General features: G+C 35.6%; 1 protein-coding gene across 14 annotated transcripts in view; it reads right to left on the bottom strand.

Annotated features, from left to right (window-relative positions):
* The window catches only part of ERC2 (ELKS/RAB6-interacting/CAST family member 2), a 428559-nt gene that overhangs the window by 58269 nt on the left and 351963 nt on the right, over positions 1–18327 (bottom strand). For 13 of the 14 annotated variants that reach the window (XR_010433483.1, XR_010433473.1, XR_010433476.1 and 10 more), the window contains one exon: positions 229–419. The exons of the other annotated variant lie outside the window; for it this stretch is intronic. The gene's annotated coding sequence lies outside the window, so the exon portion shown is untranslated. The remainder of the gene's footprint in view (positions 1–228; positions 420–18327) is intronic. 14 annotated transcript variants of the gene reach the window in all.

The raw sequence follows: 18327 nt of genomic DNA, 5'->3' as shown, positions 1-18327 counted from the left end.
AAGAGAGAGGTACAGACTGCCAGGCATGTTCATTATTAGCTGCCTGCCTTAACAGCAGAGCGACTTTGGATTCACACCACGGAACTGTGACAAATGCACACGCAGTTTAAACAATAATGCTGGTAAAACTTTAGAGCATACTATATAATTACTGAAAAAAATCTTCAGCCAAATATCCAAGTCAATACTAGCAACATACATAGAGAATAATATAAATCAAGATTCAACCTGCTCTGGTGTTAAACTTTGATACTTGAATATCCCAGATGTCTCCCTCCTCCTCTTCTTCTTTATAGACAGGTAAAGATGGATCTCTTGAAGGAACTGGGGATCACACTCTAGGCAAAGGTTGGACAGGTGATCAATGTACAGCATGAGATTTTGCCGTGGCTATGTGCCTCCAACAGTGACTGGATCATCTGGTTTAGAAAAACAATTCAAAATTGTAATATTTTCTAAAGCACTTATTAGGTAAAAACTAGCACAAGGAAGAACAAGCTATTTTTATAACATGGAATATGTCAGAGAACTTCTTCCCATAAAGTTATATTTAATTTCAAAAAATCATTAATTTCTTATATAACATCTAGTTCATTAACTTTCAATTCCTTAGAAGTCAGACTTTGGAGGATTTTGTCCCATTTCCATTGGCAGAATATGTTCAATAGTTACTGATGAGATATGAAGTTATAAGTTTCAATTTCTTTTTTTTGGCATCTAACACCAATCTACGAAGTGCCAAGGCCAGGCCTGGCCCATAACTTCAACAGGCTTTGGAGCAAGCCAGTATTTATTAGCCAAATGGGATTCTACTCTGCAGTGCACTTCAGGGAGGTAAGCACAGAGGTTAATGTTTGTTAATGAAGATACATCTCCCAGAACTCCGTTCATTGTCAACAGAATGAAAAAGCATATTCTGAAAGACCACTCAGAGAACCTAAAGTGATACTTTTTCTTCTAACATGTAGGAAGACCGTCTTTTATCTCCCTATCTTTTACATTGTGTCTCCCTTTTTTTTTTTTTACCATCATGGAAAAACAAATACTGCCCTCCTTCACAGAAATATCCATTAGTATAATGGACCTTTCAGTTTCAGTTTGCTGAAATCAACCTGTATTTAAGCAACAGTGTTTACACACAGTAAAAGAGATAATGAATTACAACCATTGTGACATCTTTAGGCTATCCCACAATAGATATATAATCAATGAGCTGCTTAAACAAAACAAGATATTGATGGCATTATTTCAAGTTCAGATACAGAGGAACTCATAACATAATCCCGGTACAAATTTTCAAAGAATTATGAGCTCATTTTGTCACTAAGATATGAAAAGAAGCTGTTTCAAGGAATGAAGGATGTCCTCTTAACCTGCTACAACAAATTTGTTTGTTTTTTTCTCTTCTTGGTAAGAAAGCAATTAGGGTTTTTTCCAATAAAAATATCCTTCTCCATATATAAACACTCCTGGTAATCATGTAATTACCTTACCCAATCAGATTAAATTGCTGTCAGTTGAGTTCCCACTGTTGATTAACTTTTGTGTACTCTAAACCTAAATGAAGTCTTTGGTAAAGTCACTTAGTCATTTACAAAGGTGTCTCTATGATTCCAAAAAGTGTAACAGCAATATATTATTTGTTATAATCATCAAATATCCAAGGTCAAGGATAGATCACAGTGAACCCTTTTTTTAAAACGCAAAGAAACACAGAATTAAACTATGTTGCTTATTTTTGTGTTTCTTGCCATGACTTCTAAATGTAATAGTAACCTTTGACCCCCCCACATTAAACACCATAATTATGTAATTAAAACTAATTATGCAATTTAACATACATATTTTTGTCCTACAACAGGCAGGTCAATTACCTCACTCATTGACCTTGGAAGCTTTCACAGTTTAAACAAAACAATGAGGCTTTCAATTAATTTTAAAGTACAAACAGAGAAGGAGCAGCAGAACCACAAGTCTTCACACTGATACTGCATAGATGGATCACTTACAAACCTCTTCATTTTGTATTAGAATAAATCCCTTGATAAAAGTTTTTAAGCGTCTTTCCTATATGTTGCCATCATTAAAAATGTTAACACATTTGTGAACAAATCATATATACATATTCCTTTCTAAATGCAAGAAAGGAGGTCATATAATACATTTTCTTTGTCCCATTTCTTTCTTCAGTATGGTTTCCTCTGCCTCTTCCCATACCTTACTACGCCTCTCCCTGTTTCACCTTCACTTTCTGAAGCCTTTTTCCTTCCCCTGCTGTAGCTGTTGTCTTTTCCAGCTTCCTCTTGCAACCCTAACCCCATCCATGGGATGGTGTTTCTCATCAGGTCTTGGCACAGTGGCTCCTGCCGATGATGATCCAGCACCTTGAGGGAACTTCAGACGACAGAACTCTAAAAAACATTCTGAATTTTCCAGAATGGGAAGTTTGGTACAAGTGAGAGACATTTTGTGAAGTTGTTGAAATATGTTTCACCTTCATGATGTCTTTTTTCTCTTTATACACTTAGGGTTATATATACTGCACGGAAGATTTTTTTTAAACTGTACAACAAAGACTCAAGCAGTATTAGAGTGTGTCCAAGGAACTTCTTCCTTTTTATAGAATAAAATTAAAATTATGATTTAACCACATTTTTTTAATTTTCAATAAACTAAATCCCATTCTCTAAAGAACAATTCTTAAGGCAAGTGTAAGCCTAGAAGCTCTGTGTTAAAAAGGATCATGTTTTGCTATCCCATTTTTTTCCAATTGCTATCTTAGCTACAAATAGATCTTGCAAAGTTAATAGGCTCAGCTGTGAAGTAAAGGGACAGACAACACATATAGATATAGATGTGTATACATATATATACCAGTCAAGCTTTAAGTTGTTTTCTCTAAACCTTTTTTTATGTGGGGATCAGAAAATAGCTGCTGGAAAAATACAAATGCAAATCTTTGCTGACTTCTTGTAAGTATGGCAAAAATACCTACACTGCACTTTGTGCTTTGGTGTCACTTCTAACACCATTTTTGGAGTCCTTTCAGTTCTCTGCTTTAATTAGGCCTGACTTGCACAAGGAGCTTGAAAAGATTTCAGTAAACCCTTGACATAATGGAAACAAGGAGCACTGAACTCTGAATGAGGAGTTACAGCAGGAAAGAAACAACTTAAGGTGGTAGCAGGCCTTACTGCAACATTAAACCTCAAATTGGATCTGATTTATACAAAGTAAGCCAATATATTGAAATAGTGCCCCAAACTTCTGGACAAAAGTTTGAAGGAAAATAATTTAGTGCATGTGTAGAAATTCTGTCCAAGGGAGCGGAGGAGATTATTCCTTATGTTCTCATTTAACAAAAAGGTTCCTTCTGTTTTGAACGGAACGTTAAAATTCTAATTCAGCTCATAGAGCATCCCAAACAGAGCAGCAAAAGAATCTGTGAAGGAGCCCAAATATGGTGCTATTGAAACACAGTGGATTAGAGGAATTGGGATAGAATCCTACAAGTGGCTAAATAGCAGCAGGAGGTCAGCTTCACAAACAGCAGGATGCTGTTCTTGCCAGACGTGAGTGACATAATACAGGCAAAACAATCAAGATTTCAGCTGATAAATGTATGCCTTAGGAAAAGGCCCTGCTGAAGAAATCTCATAAGCAACACACATTGAGGTAAATTCTGTAGGCCTAATTTACACTGAAGACCATTTTGTCTTATACGAACACGTCACGTTAATCGTGTAGAACAGAATTATTTCTAACATAAAGACAATAATTTTAAGAGCCTAAATGCAGGAAACACAGTAGTATTTGCTTAATGATTCAGTAAACAGATAAAGCAAAGAGCTTTCATAGTTGGACACAGCTTTAATTCTGCCCTGAGCAATTCTATGTATATTACATTAAATATACATAAAAATATTAGCTCCAAATATATATCCAGGATACCCAGAATGAGTAACAGAACCCATGTAACCCCATTAGTTATTCAAAAATTCCATATAGCAGCAGCATTAGACAAATTTCAAGGTTGTAAACAGTTGCATTTGTAAAGAGACATATTGAGATATTAAAGATGATCAATATAAAATTTTGATTTCTAAATTCAATAGGATTTTATTAAATCAGACTCTAATTCTGAACATATATTTTTCACTCACACTATTTTCAAAATATCTTTTAAAAGGCTGAGATTCCACTTATTTTCCATCTTATGCTATGAGCAATTAGAAGAAAATTTATTTAATTGCTTTTTAGCTGGGGAAGTGCAAAATATTGTGTGTAAAACATTCACGTCTTTCCCATGTTCTTCTCTGTCCTCCATAAAATATCCTTTTGGACTAAATACTTCAGTAAATTTGAAATAAATTATAATTCTGAGGTCAGATTTCAGCCTGGAGTAGAGGTCACAGTTCCCCTAGACTCTCAGCACATTGTGAAACAAGAATTGCTGAGTGGTGCAGTGACTGCTGGAGGCCTGGTAGAGATCTAGAGAACACTGGAGCACACCTCAGGTCCCTTCACACAGTACCCCTTCTCCTGTGGTGGGGCAGTCTCCCAGCTTAAGCAACCTCCACAGCACAGATTTTATACATTGCAAATAGTACCTCAGTATTTAATATTGCCCCTGACAGATTTCCCACCCCCTTCCCTCCCCCATGAATCCATCAAATGTTTTTTTTAAACCAGTAAAAACTTTGGCACTCACAGCATCATGTAGCAAGAAGCTCCACAGGAGAATTGCAGTTTGCAGGAAGAAATACCCCATCAGACTAATCACAACATGAAGAATAGTAAGTAGCTGTTTGGAATTCACTTTGTCATCAGGGATGGCTTTATACTTTCTGGAACCTCACAGGCATTTGTTTATACTTCATCACTTCTCCAGATATCAACCATCCAGTGAACTGTTTTCATTCAGAAATCAGTTTAAAAGGCAGTTGTGCCTTCACAAACATGAGGTACAGAGAGATTAAGGAAGCAGGACAGAGAAAAGACCAACCAGAAGCCCAAAGGCACAGAGTTCCCCTGCCATGGCTTGGGCAACCACATAAGAACATTTGCAGCAGACACCTGAGGGCATGGTATTCCCTGGCCTTTCTCCAGCCATGATCAGAAACTCACCTTTAATCTGACCACAAAGTGGACATTTCACATCACACAACTGTGAGGAACCATGCCAGATGATATCTGTATTTTGACAATTTGGTGGACATGTAAATAGATTTAGGGTCATTTCTGCTGGAGAAAGACCAGATTACAGAGCAGAACAAGTTTTTGCTATTGAGCTCCAGTCTACAGATCTTGCAACAAGTTGCCCATCTGTGATCTTAACTTTTATGATTTCTGGAGATCTTTGATAAAAAAGGTACGATCAGGAATTTGGAATGATGGATAGACAGCCATAGCATTCAGCAGCTCCTGCTCTAGCCCCCTGCTCAGCTGAAAAACAACGAGGCAATGCTGCTTTTCTATTACCTGCAGCGTTGTGCTGTTATTGAAATCTGCAGTCATCTTGTTCTCATCACCACAGGGAGTGTGACTTATTTACATGTACGGATGTGCTGCACATTTATAGCATGTTTGGTACAGAGCAGAGCAGCTCTGTAAAAGCTGATTAAGACATTGTGCTGAGGTAAAAATTGGATGCTTTGTGAATATCCGTCTTTTGGCCTTTCCCCAAACATCTCCCCCCCACAAGCGAGAGAGGACAGCTGGAGTAGACGAAGTTTCTGTACACAAGAGTCTTTTTTTCTTTCCTTTTGAAGGTATTACTTGCCTGTTATTACATTTACATAAGGGATCTTTATTCTTTCCCATATATAGTAAATTGCACTCCCTCATGTGAACATTGTGCAGCCATTTCCCCCCAAATACAAAACAGAGTTATCCTCACTGTCATTCAAGCTTTTTTTTCCCCTCCTATTACAAAGAATTGATGCAAATCTATTTTTGTTTGGCCTGGTTTATGCTGACAGCAATTAATTCTAAAGCCTCAGCATAAAGACATACAAGAATCACATATGTTTTTAATCTACAAGCAAGTTATCCAATTATTTTAGGTAAACTTTATGATCACAACCATTCTTACCAACTCTGATATGATAGACAATTTTCTTCTTAATGGCTTAAGACTAATATACACTGCTATGGGGAATATACTCTTCAACATTCCTCCTGATCTTGAAATAATAATATAGTCAATGAGCACATTTTGTTTATACTTGTTAGTAAAAAGACACTAAAAGCATGCTGGGAAATAATATTCCATGCCTTAGGACTCAGACAAGTTCTCTTTATAAATAGACCTTGTGTAAATCACAGACAAAGTTGACAAATTTCATGGATTAGTCATGGTGAAAATATCAGATTTCATGGTTTAAAACAGATTAATAGGAAAATCATATTAGAATCCTGATTACCTAAATTCTGCACCTTGCTGAAGAATGAAATTAAAAATACTGATAATTCCAGAGCCCATTCACTTAATTACACTTACACTGAGTTGCATAGAGAGGGTAAATATTCCTCATCAACCAAGCGCCTCGTGAACCTCTGAAATCTATATTTATCTACATTAGAATGAGAACATCACAAGTTGCAGAGATCACAGTATATTGAAGCTATGTCAATGCATTATTCCATCAAATTATGCTAGTGTGACATTATATTGTCATGTTACAGAAAAACAATTAACTAAAGGAAGAAACTGCTTTGAAATTAAAGCTGCTATTTTCACAATTATTTATATTTTGTGCATCTAATTAAAAATTAGGGAAATTATCTCCTAAAGAAGTTTCACTTTAATAGAACATCTCATTATTCTTGGAAAAATATAAAAATCACACCAGCGAAAAACAACATTTGGAGTTAAGAGAAACTATCGGTTTTCACATAAAACTTCATGGCTTTTAAGTCGTTCATGATGATGTAATTTAAAGTGAGGCCTTATTTAAAATAGGGGTTACACAGAACCATGTGATTCAAAGAGACTTGTTGACTATATAACGATTTGGCTTGATGCCTACACGCCTTCTACTCAGCTGTATAGACCACTTGTCATCCTTGCATATGAAGGCAGCCAATTTGTCAGACATTTGCTTTAATTCTTTTCCTTTGTCTTCTTTACAATATCTTTCATATCCATCCTGGTCATCAATATCATATATCTGACTGGAGGATGGAAATTCATTTGTGTTTCCGTCTTATTTTCTTTGCATGCAATCCTCCTGGGTCTTATAGGATGTACTTAATAAGAACCACATTACTCTGCTAAAGGAAGTCCTTGAGCAGACTTTGAGAAGCAGTATGGCAAATTAGTTTCAGAACGTGGAAGGTCAGGTCGGAAATAAAAAGCTGCAGTTATCTGCAGTATTTTCTGCAGTTCAGAAAGTAAGAAAGAGAGGTCTAACTTTCAAAGAAGGATTTGTTTGATGTTTTCCCTTTAGAAAGCTGGACCAATTTATGCATAAACAATAATTCTTGAACATTAGCTGAAACTAATTAAAATTAGCTTTTAGATAAATTCACTCTTGTAATAAATGAGCAATCACACTTATTTTCCAAGTGCACTGTAACGTATTTTTTCCACAAATAAAATATTATTTGCAACAAATTCTATACCATTCAAATATTGAAATTTACATATGTGTTTGAGTTTGAACACAAATAGCCCTTCAGATGCTTGGAAATGCCAGGTTTATAGCTGTCCTTGCAACCTTAATTCTGCCCCCTGCTGTCTATAAATTATGGCCATTTCTAACTAATGATCACACATTTTTCACTCCAGGGTCTGTGTCATTCTGTTCACAGGACAAATGTTCCTTGCAGAGTGCAGTTGCTTTCAATACTACCAAAGTTTTAAAATGCTGCTTTTGCTAAGCATCTCCCTGAAACTTGCCCGGGCTTCTCTGTGCTGCTCATCACCATATACAGATCTCTCTAGAACACTAACAAACTGCTTTCAGCATTTTCTTCGTGATTTGAGAAGAGCATTATCATCTGTGTGAGAAAAGATGGTGCACAGATACTGGGCACAGTTTCAAAAGTCTTTGTTGCAGATGTCTTGGTCATTTGCTCTAATGCATTAGGCTTACTTGTGTAAAGTTCTTTGGATTTTATAGTCCTTTTCAGTTTTTAAACAGTTGTATAGGCTTCAATATGTTACATTTGACACATCTCTAAAAAGTAATATTGTACATTTTATTTTGCTCACTTTGTAGATGTGAAAAAATTACTTTTTTCGTGGTAGCCCAGAAAACTGTTACAGCTGCCCTAAAACTCAGAACCACACCTGGTGCTTCACCACTGGTTTTGCTCCTGATGAGCAGATACTTTAACTACCACAGTGGCAGAGTCTTCACTGCTCTGAAGTTGCTGAGAGTGCTCTCTACATCTCAGATAGATCATGACTGAACTAACAGAAGTTCACACAATCACTATATTTTGGTCTACACAATTTTTTAGCATATAAGAAATCTGAACCAAGAGAATGGATAGAGCTAAGTTAACCAATAACAGAACTGCTTGTCTCTCCCACAGTTGCTGTTCCATTTAATATGCAACTCAAGAATAAATTTAGTATAATAGGAAGCAAGCATGGAATAGCAGTGAGGTGCTGCAGAAAAGGCAGTAAATGGCTGTATAACTGAAAAGTGCTGTAACATTTACCCAAAAGGGCACCAAAATAAAAACTATATGAGCTACTTTGAATCTGGCACTTTCTAACTTCCAAACTTTCAATTTACACTTCAGTACCCATTTAATGAAGCCATTTTGTTGACTTGCAATATGTATTTGCTGTATTAAAAGACAAAAGTTACAGACAACTTTAATGATGGTTTGTGAGCAGCAGAAGCAAAGTTTGAGCTGCTAAGAGAGACAGTCGAAATACAGGTATACACCACTTAAAATAAACCTGGTTTTATTGGGGATCACTTCTAATGTGCATGGAAAGAAATGCTGCTAACATACACCTGAGAAAATGAAGGCATTTTGGTTTGCTTTGTTTATTGTTAAGGCACACTGGAGCATAAACCCATCACTCAGCCTCTGAACAAAATCTGAGTGCCCTCTGGAGCTGCCATGCAAACTAAAACATAGTTAAAAATAGGGCTTTGATTCTTTAAACATGCCAGCTTTCCTTCCCTACTTTTAAATGAATCAGATCAAAAAATCAAATGGACTTCCAAGGAGACTTTTTGTTGATGTCACAGTCAGGTGACTTGGAGAGGTTTGAGCACTGCATATGGTCAGGTCAAAAATGTCAGATCTACTCTTAGTTTTCACCATCTGGTTCTCCATCCCACACATAGACCTCAATGGATTTCTCATTCTAACATCAGTAAATTAAAATCAGCTACAAAATTCAAGTAAATAAATTTTTTCATAGAAGCAATGAATGAATCGTTAAGAGACAATAATAGTCTCAGGTCAATCAAAAACTTTCCTTTTCTACTGACACTGAAATGAGAAGAAACTCCCACGATATTTTCTTCACAATTCTAAGCAAACAAACAAAAAAGCCATGAAAAAAACAAATTAAAACCAAAATACATTTGGACTAAATTTGGTCAAAACTTTGTCATAACAATCTGTCCCCCTCTTCTTCTCCTATACTGATAGAAATAAGTAATCCATGTTTGTAAAGTGTTTTAATGACCTCAGATGAAAATTACAGAAATGCAAAGCAGGTATGATTGTTGTTATGATGATGAAAATGTCTCATTCTACTCACTATGTTCATTGCCTTAAGTAACACAGTGGGTAGCCTGTTATTACTAAAGGAATAAACTTTTTCATCAAACACTCTTTATAAAAATATTTCCCTGGAAATGTAACACAGCATGTAGCAAGACTACTACAATTTTCCATCAACTATGAGTACATTCAGCGTAGGTACTGTTTTTAGATAATTTCACTTGAGTTTTTTGGCAATAGTCCCTCTCAAGGAAACCTATATTAACCAGAAATTTAGAGTCTGTTATCCCCAGGCCAGCTTCATTGGAATTTTTAATATGGCACTGTCTATTCAACAGTTGTGTGTAAAATGCCAATAAACTGGCCAGAAAAGAGCTGAAGGGCTAATTGCCTTTTAACTCCACTGTGATGATAAAGTCACGTAGAAAGAAAGGAAAAACTCCCACTGCTTTAACAAGTTTATCTGACTGCCACTTTAACATTCTCTGTCTGCATGCACTTTAGTGCATTCACCAATAAAAGGATAAAAGCAGTCAAAATCCTGTACCCTCAATAACTAAGAAAGTCCAGATTCAAAACGTCTGCTCTGCTGGAATCAGCCCATTAGAACAGCAAGCTCGTTGCCTGGTACTTGATTTCAACTATACAGTATGTATCAAGGAAAAATTTCCTTTTGATGCAAAAGATTATAAATCCTTAGGAAACTGGAGTGAGAGAAGAAAAGGAAGGATACCATTTTGAAATAATAATAAAAAGCAGAAACTGCTTCTCAGAGATGAAGGGTGAAATAGTGCCAATCAAGTCAGTGTTGAAATTCCCATTGACCTTAAAAGGTCAAGGATTTAAACTCAAAATAAAACACAATAGAAGAAAATACAGCATAATGCTATATATCTTTAATGCTGGATAAACATATAATTTTCACTTATTCTCTGTTCCTTCAATTATGTTTTATTATTCTCTTCAATACTTCCCCTTTCAAAAATCCAGTTTTATAAATACAATTTATTTCACCTGAACGAGATTTTTCTACCTAACTCTGCCTTTCTGCACTTTGTGCATACTGTTAATTCTTCTTAATCCATAATTAAAAGTAGGCATCCAATAATGTCACTGGGGAAGTCAGTACTACAGACAAATGGTTTATTTTCCATTGCCCAGCTGAGTGATAACCCTTCTTGTCCTACTTGATTACAAAAAATGAGAGGGCTTTTAAAAGACATTTCATGGAATGAAAGGAAGAAACTAGTGGTCATTTAATTTTTTGCTAAATGTGTGTTCACTTCGACCAGAGAAGGAACACAATGAGCTCTGATACCGAATTGACCTGTTCCACTTAATAAAATAAAAGCAGCAGTAGAGGCATTGTGATTGCCAGCTGCAAACCACTGAGTGTTGTTTTTCTATTAAAAATCTCTTCCATGTTTTTCTTATTGTAACCTGGAAAGAGTACAAAATCCGAAATCCAATGGAATTTCTATAGAAAAGAATACTGTCAGCACTGAAAGTTCCTTAAGTACTCACCCAAGCAAATGTTATATCATATTACAGTGAAATTTAAAAGCAGAAGTTCAAACTAAAAATGAAGTGTCCTTCAAAACAGACTCATGTGCATCAGAGCCTATGCATTAATGTACTTATTTCCATACAGCTTTGCATTTCCCTTCTCCATCACTTGGTAATTTGTTCCAGATTTTGTTATTTCTTTCACATTTGAAGGTACATTGTTCCACATTTGAGTGATGAAAGACTGAACCGGATGGAAGTACAGTGAAATGTTAGAGGGAGAATGAAAACAAAAACGAAGTTAAATTTTCAATTTATAAGGTAGTAACAAAACTAAAGAAAATATAGTGCTCAGGGAGACACAGAATGGTCATGTTCACAGCACAAAATAAACAACTTAGCTATCCTTCCAAATTTAAAATGCCAATACCTAAGGGAAGCAATGAATTTATCGCTAACAATACACTACTTTTAGGTTGTCACTGCAGTTCAGGGGCATTCTTAAAGCTTAGATCTTTCTTACTAGATTAGAAGGCAGAGTAAACTAAAAGATCAAGCTAATCTAGGATAAACTTCTTTTCCACAGTTCAAAGGCATTGGCCTTTCCACAGGTTCAATTGCAGGTTCCTTTGAAGATGTGCCCTAAAGTTCATTAAAGAAATTTCACTGACTTGAACTGATTTCAACATTAAAAAGATAATGTGAGAGCTTCATTGCCAGAAAGAACATGACAGACTGACTTTGAAGCCTTTTTTAGGTGGTATTAGATTATTTTTTTTATTCTTCCACTAAAAGCCTTCTTTATTTAAACAGATCTTCACGTTTAAATCCTTAAGAATACTTTAAAAATTAAATGAAAACTCCCCTTGGAAACACAGATTTTTAAAAATCCAGTAAAAAAAAATCACTACTTAATTCTTTCTATAGAATCCAAACTCACCATTACTGATTTTTCTGCCCCTCAGTGACTGTCCTTAACAGTACTTCCAGGTGGTATTGCTGCTTATGCAGCATCTAATCTGTGCATAGAGCTTTGAAAAGAATTCTAGTGGCACGAACAACTGCAGGATTTAACAATATAAGATTTAGACAGATTTACATAGCCTTTGTCTCAATAACAGGTGCTCCAGAGTCTGGGAAGAAGAACACATTGCTTAAGATTTCCTCAACCTCTGTTGAAATCCAGAGAGACATACCTGCTGATTATAACTCCAGAGTTATATCTGGTCATTAAGATAAACATTTGGTTTCCTACACTAGGATAAGTGCTTATCTCCTTATTCAGAAAAAAAGAATACTACAAACATACTTTCAAGACTTGTTATGAAATAGCTTGCAATGCATTACAATTATATACCTCTTTTAGTACATAATTCTGCACGGATGACATGAAAATAACTAACACACAGATAATTTCCCAAAACAAGGGCAAGTATATCAGTATCAGTTTTCTGAATAACCAGGTACTCTCTAACTTTCAGCAAGACAAGCTGTGGTTCCTGGTTACTACAGACTTCAGACTTCTGCACCAGACTCACAAAACAGTTTTCTTGAATTTAATTCCATTTCATGTTTACTCTAAATACTAACTTACTGACCAGATCCTGTCAAATAAAAAACCCATCATGGAGTCTGACAACTATTATTTTGTAAACACTGCTGACGCATGGACCTCATCTCCTTGGACAATAAATTCTACATATTTAGATAAATCAGATACTTCCATTGCCTCAAAACACTCCCTACAGGACAAGTCAAATATTCTGGCAGAACTCTATTCCACCTTTAAGTTTTTCTACCTTGAATCTTTATGAGAAAATCCTAAACAGAGAACTGTCATATGTACCAAGGTTCAATTGCAACACATCATCCTCGACTTTCTGATTTATCCTTTGTTACTGTTTCTCTTCACAAAAGAACACAGTTGTCTCATTTACCCTATTTATTTTATTTACTTTGCTTTTTTGAGTTCAAGATTTTATCTTGTAGATGAAAAAAAAAAGTGATAGAACTACTTATCAATGTTGAGACACTTAGGCATTGTAGTAAAAGTTTTCAGGCTCTGTAGCTCACTCAAGAAAGCTGTCATAGCAGAATAATGCAATTGATTACAAAATAATCATTAAAAATATTACAAGCTGACTGGTACAGGTATACACATTGAGAATCAAACACTGAAATTCATATTACAGCTTTTGTTACTTAGCAAATCTCTTCCTGCATATTCAGCCTCTTGCAGGGATGAAAAAGCAAATATTTTATTGATTGAAAAGATATTGAGAAGTTGATCTTTCTGTCACCCACTTTAATGTTAAACCACATAACATGATTAAAGCCTAGACATCCATCACATTTTTTTATCTTGCATAAAATCTACTTTATGTGTATTCTGCACACAGAAAAAACTGCTTGGGTATAACAACATTATCAGCTTACAAGCTGAAACAAGCAAAGCGTACAAAGTTCCAGGATTGAGGTTATCTGTTCAGCTTGAATTTTGCACCTTATTAGGTATTAGTTATGACACAGTCCTTAACGCTGCATATTTTGTTTCTCCCCAGGACTCCTGCCTCAGTCAGTACAGAGTGAATGCCAGGCCCTCATCCACAACCAGCTGGCCAGGATGTTTCATACATCTGATCTTCAAGCTGCTTGACTGAACGCTGTTCAAAAACTAATGTCAAAACAAAACAATTCCTTCATTCAGGCTTTTCTAGGGCATCCTTTATTATGACATTACTGCCTTCATTTACCTATCAGCACCCACTACTTGGCCGACTTGCAGTTATCCTCATCCCTCTGGACTCTCTTCCCCTACCATCAGGGATTTTGCTCAGCCAGTTCTAATATTCCCTCCATCTTCCATTCATTCTTCTCTGTGTACTCCAGCCTCCACCCTGCCCTCCAATCCCCACCTCACAACCCCCTTCTGCAGAGTTTAGCAGTCCCCATTCCTATCCTTGTCTCCTGAGCCACAAACCATTCCCACCTGTGTGCACAGGCACCTCAGCTCTATCCTACCCCACATCTGAGTTGCCCTTTTTTTTTCTTCTGAGGTACGTTGCCTAAGAATCTCATGGAAAGAGGGATTCTTCTAATGTAACCGAATTTAACATTTTCTTGGAAAACGAAAAGCACATCCATTAAATGAATACTGTTCAACTGCTAAAACTCAGGAGACCATCTTGAAGAAAGTGGATCAGTAAATCTTTTCAAACAAGTTGTCACTCGTATTGTTTACTACCTTGTTGTTTTTTTTTTTTTTCCTGTATTCTCTGTGTTGGAAATAGCTGAGACTTTTCAGCTAAACACCTGGAACCATTTGTGCAGAGTATAAACTCTTCAGACAGATACTCACTTGGCAAGTGTCCCAAGTAATTTTATAAAATTATCAGCTAAAAGAAAGGATTTCTTTATGGGAAAAGTCAGAGAACCTCTATAAGCAGGTCTGTAAACTGGGAATATATAATGCAGATAAATAAACCCCATACTACTGCTTTATTGTAATGACTTATTTAATTTCTTTCCTTTTGCTGTCAGAAAGGAAATTCTGAAGTGCTGCAATTTGCAATTATAAAATAAAAAGATGTGGAAAATCTTGGTTGATAATTATGTTAAAGTAGCTGTAAAACTCTATTAAAACCTCAGCAGAACAACTTAATAAATATTGTAAAAGTTCTTAATAAAAATTGCATTAATATAACTTTATGTTTTTATTTTTCACACACTGATATACATTTTCATATATTTATATAATTTTGATGTCCTTATTAAGCATAATAGAAATAAAAAATTACTGTATGCATATATTCAATAGAAGAAAAAAGGATATATAACACTTTCAAGCTACCGTATTGACAGCTGATTAAATATATTTAAATCTATCATAATAATTTTTCTTTTTTTTCTTTTAAAATTTTGTAAAATATTAGTGTTCACAATGAAATTAGGGGCTTATGTACAGGTCTTCATAATTCAGTTTCTCAAAATGAAATATAATTGCTTCTCCTTGCAAGTTACTTCGGGAAGTTTAAATTTATTAAAAAGAGAACACATTAGCGGCAGCAATTAACACCCGATATTATGATTAAAGATACAATCAAAGGCCTCTCAGAGGAACATAATGCATAAACTATATACATAAAACCTAAAAAGAATAGGCTGCCTTGAACAACACCCTTATGCTTGGGCAGAGATGGTAAAACTGACTTTTATGGTTTGATGTAAAAGGTAATGGTTGACTTTTAGTCGACATTGATGGATTGTGGATCACACCTTCAAACCCAGCTGGAGGAGTTCCAGTTTTCATAGGTGTGATATCACTATCAGTAGTGCTACCACAGTCAAATAATTGACCAGTGACATCACACTCAAATTGTAAGATTTTATTTTGAGGCCATGGGCTGCCACGTGTTTAATACTACAGTGTGCCATGAGGGCCCTTAAAACATTTCCTTTTCATTTTTTTTTCTTCTGTTAGCTGGATTATTAACTGTATTAGCAGTATTTCCTACTCTGCATATAGGAAATACCTGATCATACCAGTAATACCTTGTCTAACTGTAAAAAAAACTAAAAGGAAACTATCCACTATCCTACACTCCATAAATACATCAGGCTCTCAGGCACATAAAAGTGAGACCCTGTGATCCCTGGTTAATACCAGAGAGGTCTCTGTTAGAGTAGCTTGGCTCCTTCTACATACACCCCACCATTAAATTTGACTCAATCCTGCCTAAAATTAAAGTAATGGTCACTTGCTATTATTTACTTATTGAATGTTAATTTTTACTATAGGAGGAGAAAAACAATCAAGTAGAAGAAATGACAGTAATAACAGATATTTGAAATATAAATATTTGTCAGTTATCAACATATAATTATAGCATTAAAATATAAGATACTTTAAAATGAGATTTATTTGCTGACCAAAAAAAAAGGTTGTCTATAATGTCTGTTGAACTCAGCAAAGCTGTCACCTTATTTTTTAGGGCAAAGATCATTCATAGAAACACAAACACATTTTATCTTCCTTGGGCTTCTGGGAATGACTGTTCTTTTGCTGAGATACTGTATATTTTATTTTATGGGAAGCTATGAAAATTCAACCTCATTAAATTAATGCCTCACATAAAATTCAAAATTGTCGGTTCCCAAGGAGGATGGTGTATGGAGGATAACTTGGTTAGCATATTGCATTTCCCTTAACTTCTAGCCTATTAATTTCCGCGTCTGAATTCAATTTTTGTAAAGTGTTTAAGCATAAGACATTTACTTCAAGAATCCCTTTGCTATAGATGTTAAGCTATATTTAGAATTGTAAAGAACTTTCTCTTTTCCTCTTAGAGGAACATGGAGAACTACATACATCTGAAAACATTTTTATTTATTAAAATTTAGTCATTTCATTTTTGTCTTTTTGTACCACAAACAGATGCAGAAATGTATAATATTCAGTGTAGACATGTCTAAAAATGAAAGGCAACAGAGTATAAGCCAGAGTCAAATTCTTTCCCAGCATTAATTCCACCCTTTTTTCCTCCACCATGCATTCTTGCCCCTTCTACAACAGTCCTTGAAGTTTAGCAGCTTGAAATCATATGTCTGTCTGTTAAGCTGGTAGGTATGTGGAAACAAAGTTTTTAGGAGACCCATAAAATCAAACAAGATCAGACTAAATTATCTGCTGCTGATCTGCACTGATACATTACTGCTAGTCACTAAAGCAGTCGCTTTAGGTCCTCAAAAAAATTCAAGGGCAATGAACCATAATATACAACTTCATTGAAAGCTAGTTAAGCACATTATCAGACAGAAAAAGCATTTTCGACCCCCTTTGTTGTCAACTTGGAAAACAGTAACAGTGATAATTACCTCCCCAGCACTGGTAGACACCAACTGAAATATTACAGCATGAAAGGCCTTTCATTCCACCAACTGATCTCCTACTGACTAGGAATGCATTCAACTATTTTTTAATTCTGGAATAGAAATTATGCTACAAAATTTGTGCAGAGGTCTACCTGAAGAAAAGAAGGCTGCACTTCAATCACTTTCTCCACAGTCATGCCTGTGCAGATACCTTATCCTATTCGCCAAGTATGGGAGATCAGATCAAAATGTGGCTGTTGGGCTTTCATCACTGCTCCTGCTTTTCCTTTTGGAAGTCAGGATATCAGACACTGCCTTATTTACCTCCCACTGTAAAGCTGTAACTGGGCAATGGTGTTTTCTCCTCACTCCTCTGCTCTTTCTCCCGTATCACACACACAATCTGTTTTTCTCTTAGGTTTATAACTTTTTAAGACAAAAAAAGGACTGCAGCAGTGATTTAAACATAGTATTCCAAAACTTTCAGATTAGCTGATAACTGAAATTAGAACTACACACAACTGTAGGATTAATCACAACTCCCTTATATTTGGTATTAAAAGCTATGAAAAATGAGTATGCATTTGTGCATGAGCTTCCAAAGAAAAGTTTTGATCCTGGAGGACAAAAATGTGCAGGTGGTGAGCAAGTTCAATTGACCCTATTTTATAATAAAATTCTTTACATTTCTCCAGGTCCTTTGTGTATAATTACCCTCATGCTTAAAGCCATGAGAAAGCAACTGATAAAGCCAAAGTCCCTCCACGATATCGTGCATAATATGCCTTCAAGGGATTCCTTCAACACATCCAGAATTTTTTGTTTAGCTAGAACAATATGCCCTAAATGAAGGTTTCAGAATGACAGAATCCACAGCAAATTTTTTGATGTTTGATTCTCTTGCCTGATACAAATTTCTCTCTTATCCTCTACTGACATGACTGATAGTTTTGTATGATTTATACTCTTCCTTCACTCATTAGACTCCTTTTAATTCTGCTTCCTGCAACAGTGTATTTCTAATTTCCAGTTTCTCTGTTCCTGCTCTCACGTTGCAAAACATCACTGGGAAAGTCTCCTATCCCTGTGACTTCCTTTGTTATAAATTTGTTCTTGTCCTTCATTTTAATAGCCTTACTTTGTTAAAATTATTCTTATTAGCCATGACTCATTCAAGACATTTTTCAAGTTGACCTCCCAGCATATTCTCACTATCTTTGCTCTGAAAGGTCTTGACAACTTACTCAG

The sequence above is a fragment of the Pseudopipra pipra genome, chromosome 11 (genome assembly GCF_036250125.1).
Source record: "Pseudopipra pipra isolate bDixPip1 chromosome 11, bDixPip1.hap1, whole genome shotgun sequence".
Taxonomy (NCBI): domain Eukaryota; kingdom Metazoa; phylum Chordata; class Aves; order Passeriformes; family Pipridae; genus Pseudopipra; species Pseudopipra pipra.
The sequence above is the reverse complement of the archived record's forward strand: the minus strand, read 5'-3'. Positions and strand labels throughout refer to the sequence as shown.